Raw genomic sequence first — 12,440 nt, forward strand, 5'->3', positions numbered from 1 at the left:
TACCTGGCCCCCACCCTCGGCCAGCCCTTTGTTTCTCATCCTTTTATTTCATCTTTTCTGCAGCTCCCTGCTCCGAGCCCGGCACGGAGGGGCTGCGGGGATCCGTGAGCGGGGACGCGGCTCCGCGGCCAGGAGCGTGTGAGCAGAGAGGGGATGGGCGGAAATGTCCCTGCTCATCACCCGTGTCCCTCTCCTGCCCCGGGCGAGCGGAGCATCGCCCCTCCGTTTCCCCCGCTTGCCGACGCTTCTTGGCATGGAAATAATGACCTGGCTCGGTGGAAAAAATCACCCTTTTCCTCTCCTGGTGGCTCCGGAATGCGGGCGGAATTTGAAGCTGTGAGGGGTAGAGGGAGGCAGCGGCAGCATTTATGGAGCTTGATGTGGGTGCCCCCCTCTCGTGGTCCCTCTTCTACCCCCGTGCTGTAAGCAGACATGCTTCCAGGGCTAATAAAAACGCTTTTTCCCGGGTGGAGCTGGGCAGAGGGGTGAGCTGGAAGCCAGCCCGTGGCGGGGAGCAGCGCGCAGACCAGCACGGAGCTTTGGCATCCCTCCCTGCGGTGTGGCATGGCCGAGCGCGCCCCACGCCCGGCGGGATCCACCAGCAGAGCAGCCACACAGATGATGTGATGTGTGTGCTAGGCAACATGCAGCGATCACCGGCACTACACCAGCACCCGGCTGCTGTGCTCCGTGTGGTCTGTAAAAGACATGGCAATTTCTGGGGGTTTATTAAGGAGCTTTTTGTCTTCTTTCTGTTATCTCTGTAAGCACCAGCGTGAAGCATTCCTGTCTGTTTGCCAGTCTGGCAGTTTTGTGTTTCCAGAATCTGCTGGGAAAAGGAGTCGGAAACCGCAGAAACCCAAGACTCCTCTGGCATCACATTGGTTTGCTCCTGTCTGCACGTTTAATCATTGTTATGCTACAGAATTGTGGAGTGAGCTGATCTTAGCAATGGTTTACCCTGCTTGGGGCTTTATTGACTTTTTTTTTTTCCTTAGCGAGGACCTAAGGAAAGGAGCAAAAGAAGGATGATACGGTTTGTAAAGGAAAAAAATCAGTATACATTTCGAGTGTAGTCGCTGTTAAGTATGTAGACATATATACGATTCTTTATACAGATATAAAAACAAAAGGTCTCTTTGCCTCGGGATATGATTTCTCTTACAGCAACAGGTAGCAAAGGCTCCTATGCCCCTTCTCGCCCCTTATCTCCTCCTGACAAAATGCCGGTTTGAAAGGTCAGCCTGTTTTTGTAAATATTGTACTTCTCAACAAAGACTGCTGCACATCAAGCCTGCAATGACTGTCAGATAGACTTGGAATTCAAAACATTCAATAAGGGTGCTGTCCCTTTCCTAAGACTGATAAAATCTCGGGGAAAACAAAGCACGAAGGTGGTGTGTGTGACTGGGATGGATCCACAGCGCCGGGAGCACATGGGCAGCAGCACCGTCACGGCAGCGCTTGGTACTGCAGTGCCCATCCACTTATACCACATGTGTGAGGGACAGACACGCAAAATGCATAAAAAAAGAGATTTGCTGGTGTGCTAATGCCTTTCTGCTCTTTCCTTCAGGTTTCTTCTTCTCTCTGGTGATGTCCTAGGCTGAACTTGCTTTGCAGCTCCTTCATGCCAAAGGTATCTTAACCAACTTCATCCTCCCAATAAAAGAGATTGAATTCATTAGTCTGGCTCAGACACTTCACAATAAGGTGGAGTTCCTATTTCCCAGCCTCCAGAGGTGCAGTGGACATAGTCTGGTCTTTATTTCACTGTGCTCTCTTTCCCTTCCTGCCACCTTCTTTCACCCACAGAGCAGGACAACTTTGTTTCCTCAGGTAGTATCTCAATTCTTCTGGTTCTTTTCCACTTCAGTAAGAATATTCTGATATTATTCACTTCACAGAATCATAAAATTATGGAACAGATCATTTGGGAAGGGACTTTAAAGATGATCTAATTCCAGCCCTTGCCACATTCCAGTAAGAACAAGATGCTCAGAAAAGATTTTGTCCATTACTAAAAGGTTAAAAAAGTTACTTTGGAATTACAACATGGATCTTTCCCTGGGGTCAGCTCCAAGACCTAATTGCCACCACAGTTTGATTTGAGTCCTTAAAATCAGTCTGAAGCACAGTTTAAGTGTGGCAGAGGATTATGATGCCTTTTGCTCATTGGTTGTAATATTCTGTGGCCTTAAAATATTATAAAGTCGCATTTTAGGGCAGAGTACTGAAGTCATAAACAATGGAATAAACTTTACTTGAACGAGGCAGAAACATCACCACCAAAAATGCTAAATCCAGACTGGGACCTTGTCTGAAGCAGAATCATGTGAGGGAGATGTGACACATCAAATTCTCCCTTCCCAAAAGCCTTGTGGCCCTGAATTAGAGGTCATTAGAGTCCTTTGTCCTGTAAATCTGCATTTAACAGCAGTGTTGGTCAACACATTTTAACAGCTTATCCCATGACATTTTTTTTCTACTTCATATGATCTGCCTTTTGGTCCTCTTTCTTCCAGAACCTGAGGAGTGCTTCTCTTTAACTACTGAAAAATGTACGTAATTTATTAAGGCAGTTCAGTAGTTCCTCTCAGTCTGCAACAGGCAAACCTATTATGCAAACAATACTGTCACCTTCTTGCAGTGGCTTCCTTCTCCCCAGCTATAATGAATTCCCTGCATGCTACTCTGCTGTAAATTCTTCATCTAAAAATTCCATCCACTATGTGATGTGTCAGGGGAAACTGTACTTGACTTTTGAAACAGTTGGGAGGAGCAGAATGATAACCTACTAAAGTGCCTTGCCCTTAACTGAAATTATGGCAAGTAATTAAAGTTAGAGCAAAAAGACTTAAGCTTTGGACTGCTTAGTGTTTTAACTTGGGTGAAATTTTTTTTAGAAGTCTCATTTGAATGCCACATTTGCATATTTATCCAGAAAACATAGAGAGTGCTTAATTGCCTGTGTCCAGCATTCATATTTTGCTTGGAAAACAATGCTTCACATATTCATGAGTTTCATTTCTAGCTGCTGTTAGCACCCATAAATTGACCTGCATATCTAAACAAGCCCTGTGTTTGCTCATTAGAGAAACAAATGTGCTGTATTCCGAGTTTGGCTTTAGAATGGTGTCAGAGACACCTGGCCACAGAGGAGATGCTTCTACCCCACGGGTGCAGTGGGTCTGGCTGAGGTGGGTTCCTGCTCCCACGGCAGGGCTGTGCTTTGCTCTGGGAGCTGGGGAGGTGCAGGTGACACCCCGGGCTTGGCTGCTGCTGGCAGGGCTGGCACAGCCTCAGCTGCCCCAGACTGACCAAAGGGATATTCCACACCAAATGGCATCAGCTCAGAGATAGAAGCTAAGGGGGGTGGAGCACTGGGGAGGAGGATGTGTTGTTTACATTTACCTTCCAGAGCTGTTGGATCTAACCACCAATAACGGGATGGGGTGACCAAGAGGTGTTTCACGAGTTTTTTATTTCATTATCAGTCTCAGTGAAGGTAGAGACATAAAAGATGGTAAAACTCACACCATAACAACAGAAGCCAAAGTTCTCTTTATTACAAGGCCTTTTAAAAGTTTTTTAGCCAACAGGCTGATGCTAAGAGCTTACAAGCATCTGCTTAGGCCAATCACTAAACACTACACGTACACCTTACAGCATACAATAGTTGCTTGTTCCATATTTTTTGTAGCTCAGGAACTTTTTATGCTCTAAATATTTTAAGGCCTAAAATTCAACTCTGTTTCAAACATCTGTCTATGTAAGCTTATGGCAGTGCTGTGAAAGTCCTCTGCTCTTTCAGTTCCCACATAGAGCCACAGCCCCATGTGCTGGAGTCCTGCTTCCCAGGAAGAGGCTGGACCTTGCTAGTTGATGGGAAGCAGAGAATAAAATCTTCAGGCTTTCCCTTTGCTTGAGAGCACACAGCCTTTCACTTTTCTTTTAGTGAACTGCCTTATCTCAGCCTATGAGTTGTTTTCCACCTTTTCTCTCCACTGTCCAGCTGGAAGGGGGAGTGGGCAGAGCAGCTTGGTGGGCACCTTGCATTAACAGAGATATGATTCACTTGATTAAAATTATGCCCACTGAGGTTTTCCTCACTTGCAGAGGAGATTATTTTTAGGATCTCCCAACATTTCACCCACAGAAAATGAACCACTGTAGATTTTTTTTCCCCAAAAACCCCAAAGAAATAAACATATTTGCTTATTCACTTGCCCTGTCCTTCAGCAGCAGGGGACAAACTTAAAGGCTGGGATTTTTTTTCAGGCTGTTTCTGTCACTGAAGCACAGCTTTCCTAGGCAGAATAACCTTTTTGAAGAAGTGGTATTTTTCTACTGCTTTCAGAAGGCATTAATTGCAAGACCTGTAAGCTGAACTCAGTAGACACAGCCAGACAGGTCTAGGAGGGATACAATAGCACCTGAGATGTGGAGGCATGAACTTCTCCAGGGCCTGCCAACTTACTGACCCCTGCTCTTGAAAGATTTCAGGCTATTCTGCTGAATCTTCACAGCTGCTGTCACCTGTGCCAGGTAGGAGCTGGGAGGGTTTTTTTGCTTTATTTGCTGTGTGCAAATACACACGGCAGTCTGAAGGAATAACTGTGTCTGAGAAAGAAGGGAGGGATTCTGTGGCTGTCCTGAGACAGGCTTTGTATATAGCTGTTAATTCTAAAGGCACAAAAGGTAAATGATGATTGCCATTACATAGGGTGAGAGGTGTAATCAGGTGACTTTAAAATCTGAAAATGTCAACAGAAAATGAGTTGTCTTCAAATCCATGGGACAATGACAACAGCCATGTGCTGCAATACGTTACTGACAACACTATTTTTTCAGTTCTGGCATGTCTTGGCCATGTTACAATGGCCAATAGCCAAGCAGGCAAAAAATATGGCTTTGCCATTTTTAAAATATCCCCTGATGCATTCAGGCATTTCTTCTTGCTAACTGGACTTTAGAAAATTACAACAGCCTCTGTTAATTTCAAGAAATATTTTGTAGAGAGAAAGGTGAAGGAGGAGATGCATTTTAAATCATGTTGAAGTGTTGTGGTGGAGATTCCTGGGCATTAAATACCTGCTTTCCTTTAGAAAAAATAATTCAGCTACTGTAGTAGCCCAGTACAAGAAGGCCTGTCCTGTGAAAGGAGTATAATCTGAATTTCCAGTAGCTGATACGATTGATATGGAATGGAGGCCCTCCCTGCCACAAGCACTGACTTTACAAGCAGTCTAAAAATCACTGACCTCTGCAGATTTGCAGAGGAATTGAGGTATAATTGTAGTGTGCTTGTGTTTAAATAAAGGAGTCATGCCTCTCCTGTAGGGTTTTAGCCCCACCTGACCTCAGTGTTGGCACACAGAGCTAGAAAAAATCCTCCCAGTTGGTGCTGTGTTATTTCTGTGCAGTCAGAAAGGAGTCCCTGCCAGACCAGGTGAGGTATTGACACAAAAAGTCTCTTCCTATGGAGTTTGGATCTGAAATGCATTTGAATTAACTGTGTAGGACAGAAAAAGAGCTGAAATTAAAAGAAGTCCCTGCACTGAATTTTCCGTGGCACATGTAAAAGCAGACCCACATTCAGAAAAAAAAGAATGTTTGGAAGGGTGATTGAGCCAGGTGAAGTTCAGCTGATGCTTTGCAGTGTCAAGGAATTGCACAATAGAAAGGTAGAGTTCTACAAAGTGGCTCTGCTGTGAAGAAAAACTTCTAGAGAATGCTATTTGCATTTAGAAAATAGATTATTTTACAGATATTGGCTCCATTTGATAGTCATTCCCTGAATAACATCTGCTGCATTATCCCAATAAATCTGGTTATCTCCCACAGAAATGAGCTGAGCAAAAGATCTGTAGTGAGTTTTGAACATAACCTTTGTTATTATGTGTCATTAACTCATAAGAATCAAACTACATGGCCACTAATGACAATGAACAAGAACAATACAGCTTCTTGCACATTCTGTTCCTTGCATTTCCAGTCTCTAGCCTGCACTTAAAATGCAGCAGTTCTACATCATTTCTCATTTGCCCAGGCCACGGAGTTAATGAGATAGAAAGCATGAAGGATTTATATGGATGAACTCCATTTACTTAATTTCCAACTCAAACATAATATGAAAAACACATGATATATGAATAAAATTGTGTATCCTTTTTTGGCTTTTCCCAGCTCCTGTCCTGCAGCAGGCTGGGTTGAGTCGTTATGGCACACAACAGGTATGTGTCTTGTCAGCAGCAGCCATCAGGCTTTTGACATTTCTGCTCCCTCCCAGCTGCTGGGGGGCGAGAGCAGGAGGATACCAGCTTCTCTTCTCAGTCACAAAGGAAAGGAGGCAGTAAAAGAAGTGCCTCTCCCATCATTTCTTTGAGTATGTTCTCCATTTGTCACAGCAGCAGAGCACAAAGCCCACATGGATTTTGTGGGGCACCCTGGCTTGCAAGCATACATTTAAAACCTCAGCAGAGGAGGATGGCTTCGTGTCTCCAGCATGTGTTTTGCTGAATCACAGACCAGCAGGAATTCATGCCTGTGAAGTGTTTCAAAATGCCTTTACCAGAGAGCCATACTTCAGCTGCATTTCTTCAAATGAGATTGGAAAGAAAGTAAATGAAATCTCAGAACCTGGCTCAAAAACAAGACATACGTTCAATTTCGAGTCAGCTGTCTTGATTTTGCTCAACCCTAGAAATAACATTTACTTTTTGGCATAACCCTGACACAGCAGAACACTATTCATATTTGGATGTTAAAGAACCAGACATCCATTCTCTTGCTTGGTTTGTTTTTCAGATAAAGGTGTGAAAAGTAACACAGCCAAAATACATTAACATGGGATAATTTCAATATTTCCATTAATTGTGCACTTTAAATGACAGAGTAAAAAACCCCTACAGAATAACAACAAAACCCTGAGGAAACATTCTTATTGAGCACTATTTAGACTGTCTAGAGGAAGTGGAAGGTGGTCTCAACCTGGAAGTTATTGAGCAATTAATTGTCAGTATATAATTGGCATTATTTATATATTATATTGCCAGTATACATGTTGGCAATTGCTTTTTTTAGACAATTGAGCACTATTAGAGTCTGAATTGAGTTTGGAGCTAGAAGATAGTATGTGTATTAATCCAAACCTAGCTGGTCTGGTTTAACCAGTCTGTACCTATAACTGGACCTTACAGTTTATGCTCCAACCATTTTCTTCTCTGAAGAGATAACCACAGTGTGATTCTTTTCCAAATGCAATAGTCAGCATTGCTGTGTTTGTAACGCAAAGACTTGCATAAATAGCAAAAAAAAAAAAAAAAAAAAAAAGGAATTGCCATTAAAAGTAAATGAAAAAAATATCTGCAGGTTTTCTGGTTTGTGAATTAGTAAAAAACCCCAATTTTTTCCGTATATTATAATAAAAAAACCAAAGGCAATGATATTCATCTTGTTCTGCAACAACAACAACAACAACAACAAAGAATTCTCAGAAATGAATCTTCCTCTTACAATAGGAAGAAAAAAGATCAGTGAAGTATAAAAAAACCTCTACTGCCATTCGTTCACAACAAGTCACTCCTGACAGAAGCAGACATCACCAATTTCCCAAAATAGCCATTGCTCATAGCCTGGCTTGGCATCAGTCTGATAGTGGGAGGTGGTCAGGGATTGCCCTGGCATCAGCCTGGTGTTTAGGTTTAACTTTGTTTTTATTGTTTTGGGTGTTTTTTTATGGTCATTAAACTCTTTTTGTGTCAATCCATGAGTTTTTCTCCCTTTTGCCTTTCCTGTTCTCCTCTCCCATCCTGCTTTGGGGTGGGGAGGAGTGAAGAAGCAGCTGGCTGAGCTGTTAACTGAGTTAGTTAACTCTCCACAGGCTTCAGAACCAGGTTTGGAGATGGAGGAGTTCTTCTGCCTTAGCATTTGTGGGGTTTTTGGCACAGAATTTTCTTGTCTGCAAACCACTGCATCTCCATGCAGCTTTCCTTGTTCACTAATCTCAATGCCTGTTAGATAAATAGTTTTCCATGCTCCTAATATATGTAATAAAACAGAAAATAGGAACAAACCCTTAAGAAGGTGGGAGTACATTCTCATACACAAAGTACTAATGTTATTAAGCTGAGGTTTGCTGCAGTGTTTCATTCTCTCAGCAGCTGTCCATCACCACCACGTTTCTCTGCTTGGCAAGTTGTGGTTTTTCTGTGTGTTCCTTTCCTTTGGTCATTTATTTCCTTCATAACTGAGCACAGTTTGCACATCTCCTGCTACTCTGCCTGTGGCTGAACACACACAAAAACAGGAAAACAAACAGGGAGGCTCAGCTGTGCTCATTTTGCCACATTTTTGCTGAGAAGCCTGCGTGGGGCCAGTGAGCTGGGGAAGGCAGCTGCAGGAGATGGGTAACAGCATTTATCAATATTTAACGATGCCAGGGAAGCTTAATTCTGAAGTTAGGGAGGTAGAGATTTATTTGGGAAGCTCAAAAGCCTTTATCACCCCAGCAAGGGGCTGTGGAACCCCTGGAAGTCTGTGCAGTGTGGATGTTGTCATGCAGCACTCAGCTCGCTCTGGATGGCTGCGGGTTCATCGCCCACTTGGGCACACAATTTATAAGGATCACTGAGGATCCTAACACTGCCCTCATCCTCCACCACACTGCCTGCTGTTGGATCTTACACTTGCCTGTCATGCTCTGACCCTAAAGAGGCAGGAATTTTTTGGTTAAGGAGTTCTGGCTCATTATAAGTTTGCTCACACGGCCCCTGCAGAGCTCCAGTGCTGCCTTGCAGCATCACGAGGGCACAGCAGGAGAGGAGATCCTGCTGGTCCATGGAATGCCATCACACCCTGATCACTGCCACCCACACACTCGCCTGTCTGTAACTGAGACATTATTTTTTGCTTTCTATTACAAAAATCTTTAAAACATGTGAAAATCCAAGCTGATATGGAAACACATATTTTTCACAAAGTCAGCAAAACAAGATTGTAAAGTTGTCCCTGATTTGATTGCAAGTTAGAAGTAATTTGAAATACATTTTTATTCAGAACATTAGCTAATAGTCTCAGTTGCCAATGTATATTTGGGTTTCTGAACATTTCTTTTATAGAACCACATTTGGTAGACAGACACTTGTTGCTGAATCAGATCCTCTGAACTGAGCCTTGCAGATTGCTGAATTAAACCTGATAACCAGAAATTTAACTCTAGGTTGAAAAGGAATTCCTTTTTTTCATGTTCTATTGGCCAATTTCTGACAGATTTTACCAGGCATTTCACTGCCAACTTCAAATCAGCTTCAATCATAAATACATTCAAGGATTTAATTTTAACTGTACTTAAGATAAAACTGCCACTAAACAGAAAAAAAATAAAACACAACCTCCAATAGACTCCAATATTCCACTTCTTCCAAACTGCAGAATTCTTAAAATGAAAATCCCCTTCACTTTTAGAAGCTGTGAAGTAATGAACTTAGCAATATGGGCTGATGGCCATCAGATATTAGGGGTTTTTTAATGTCAACAATTTCTATAGAAATACAAGATAAATGTCTTCCAGATTTTTTTTTTGCATATCATGCAGTTTATGTTTGCATGTAAGTGGTCTTGTTCTGCCAGGTACCACATGCAACAGTTAATTAAAAAGTCTTTAATTGTCCTGGTTTCAGCTGGGACAGAGTTAATTTTCCTCTTAGTAGCTGGTACAGTGCTGTGTTTTGTTTTTAGAATGAGAACAATGTAAATCCCACACTGAGGGCTTGGTTGTTGCCCAGCAACTCTTACCCTAAGTCAGGGGTTTTCCTTATATTACTATTTAGTTTCTTTCAGTTATTAAACTGTTCTTACCTCAACGCTTGGGTTTTACCTTTCTCCAGCTCTTCTCCCTGTGCCACTGGAGAGCTGGGGAGTGAGCGAGCAGCTGAGTGATCCTTACTTGCTGGCTGAGGCTAAACCACAACACTAATAAATAAAGTAACGTTTTATGCTTGTCACAGGTAATTGTGGTGCACTTTACAGTGGATCACTCCATTTCTCTTCCTGCAGGGCTGTAAAGTTGGCAAGTGGCAAAGAGGAACTCCTCTGCATAGCCTGCCAGTGAGTCCACTGTTTATAATAGTACTGGGAGTATTTTCCATTTGCAAATCAGCAATTGGAACAATGAAGTAATTTTAAGTTATGCTGTTTCTGAATGTGCTTATTGCACAGTGATTACTGCATCATCACCTGCAACATCTTGCTGTGCTGGAAAATGGAAATCATTATCCTAACAAGTTTTCTACAGGATTTTTCATTCAAGTTAGCTAAAGGACTTACAGATGGATCCTGTAAAATGTAAAGAGAGCCTGTTGTAGTATATTTTAAAGATATTACTGGGGAAAAAAAACCCCAAACTGTGGCAAGCACATCTCATAAGTTTTTGTTGTAGGCAATGAGCTAAATACAAAGACAAGAGAGAAGAGGTCCTCTCTTCTTTGTATGGCAGCTCCATCAGCTCTCACTGAATATTCCCTAGGAATTAGCTTTGATAATTTGTCTCTGTTCTGAAATCCTTAAGAGTCATTTTTCCCCCCTCTTCTCTTTATAGGCATAACTTGACAAATAATACCTAAAACTAATCGTGTTGTTTTCCCTGTGTTACACTGTAAAAACCATCTGCCTGCCCTGAATAAGCTCAGCATAATTTTCTCCATGGATCTTGTCCAAGCATTTCTGCCATGAGATCCATCCAGATTAGATGCTTTAGGAGGAAATGGGGCAGCAGAGTAGAAGGTGAGTTTTGTTGTACAGGAAATACTTATAAAATAAGAGAAATAAATGAGCCACAAACAATAATGGTTTCATTGCAATGAATGTCTTGTCTCATCTTCAGCAAAGGTGTAACTACTCAGATTTCCCTTCTGATCTGATCTATTTATGCTGTTTTTCCAAACCACTCTATGCCTATTAACATCCATTTGAAGAGAATAAGAACACAATAAATTCATTTATCTTATAGTTCTTCAAAGGAAAATTTAGAAACATAAGAGGTACAGATTCTCCTTGGCACTACAGTTATATTTTTGACACACACCACTATGTATGACCCCCAACTCTCCTTTCATGGTAGTTGCTTTAACATTAATAGGGGCTCTTCATGGTAAAAAGTTCCAATATATTTGTGTCATGACCTTATAGTGGAGAAAAAGAACTCAGCTACTACCAGGGAGACCTTTTAAATCAATACAAAGTCACACAAACTCACATCTCTGTCATCAACCATTCCACAGGAAAAACAGCTATTTATTTATTTTAAAATCCCAACTTATTAAAACAATTATAAAGAGTCTAAGTTATCATGAACTCCAAATTCTAATGAAGAGTTTGGTAAGGAACATAGGTAAACAGATTCTCTGTTAGATATTAACTTTAAGGTCATGCAGGAATTGTTAAAGGGTTTGAAAATCAATATATGGCACATACATACTAAAGGAATTGTAGAAAAAGAAAAAGGAATTGGAAAAGCATAGCAATCAAACTCACTATATCTATAATCTGTGTACTTGCACTATTTTATACATTCAGCTATCTCAAAAAATTAAGAGATTGTTGCAGAAATTTGTCATTTCAGCTAACAGATCCAGCAGCTCGTAAAATTCATCCATGAAGAGGGAAGAAAACAGGAGAGCCACAGTCAAAAATAGAAAGCCTTTGAAATAAATGTCTTATCTCCATCCTCAGCAAAAATAGTTGAGGGGTTTTTTGCTGACCACAGGTTGATAAAATTGTAGTGGATAAAATCCCGCATTGGTTTTGTATCAGAATAATTGATTTTGTCAGAAGTGGATGGATTAAAGCAGCTAAGCACCTGGCCCACTTTAGGCACTGAAATTAAAATCTTGAAAAACACACTCATTTAAATTCACCAAAATGTTTAGATTAGCACACGATCATTGTGCTGAGCACAACAGGATGGAGAATTCAACTTCTTGTAGGAAAGTTCTACACTGAAACTAGACAAACCTATTTACCAGCTGGTCACCCAAGGTATACGATTTTTACAATTACTAGTTGAAAAAACCCACAAACTTTAAAAAGCTATTATTAGTGAAAATCTCAGGCAGACTCCAAGAACAAATTCTTCACCAGAGTCATCAGCGCATTCCCAGGAAATGTGTAAGGTGGTAAATGCACATGGTTAATCCCCCCTTCCCAAAACTTTGAAGAAGACCAAGGCTGGGAGCCTTGGGATACAGAGGAAGGTAGGGACGGTAGGCCTGGTGCTAAAGAAAACAGGAGGAACTTGAATGTCCTTTTTAATATAACAATTTTCACTGTTTTACTAATGAGGGCTTTCTGTAGCAAGCACAAAACTTGAGCTGTTACACAGTTCAAAGATTAATGTGACTAAACCCAGAGGTCACTGCCAGGTCTTTATGTGTGGGACA

Source organism: Prinia subflava, chromosome 10 (assembly GCF_021018805.1).
Source record: "Prinia subflava isolate CZ2003 ecotype Zambia chromosome 10, Cam_Psub_1.2, whole genome shotgun sequence".
In the NCBI taxonomy this organism is placed as follows: Eukaryota; Metazoa; Chordata; class Aves; order Passeriformes; family Cisticolidae; genus Prinia; species Prinia subflava.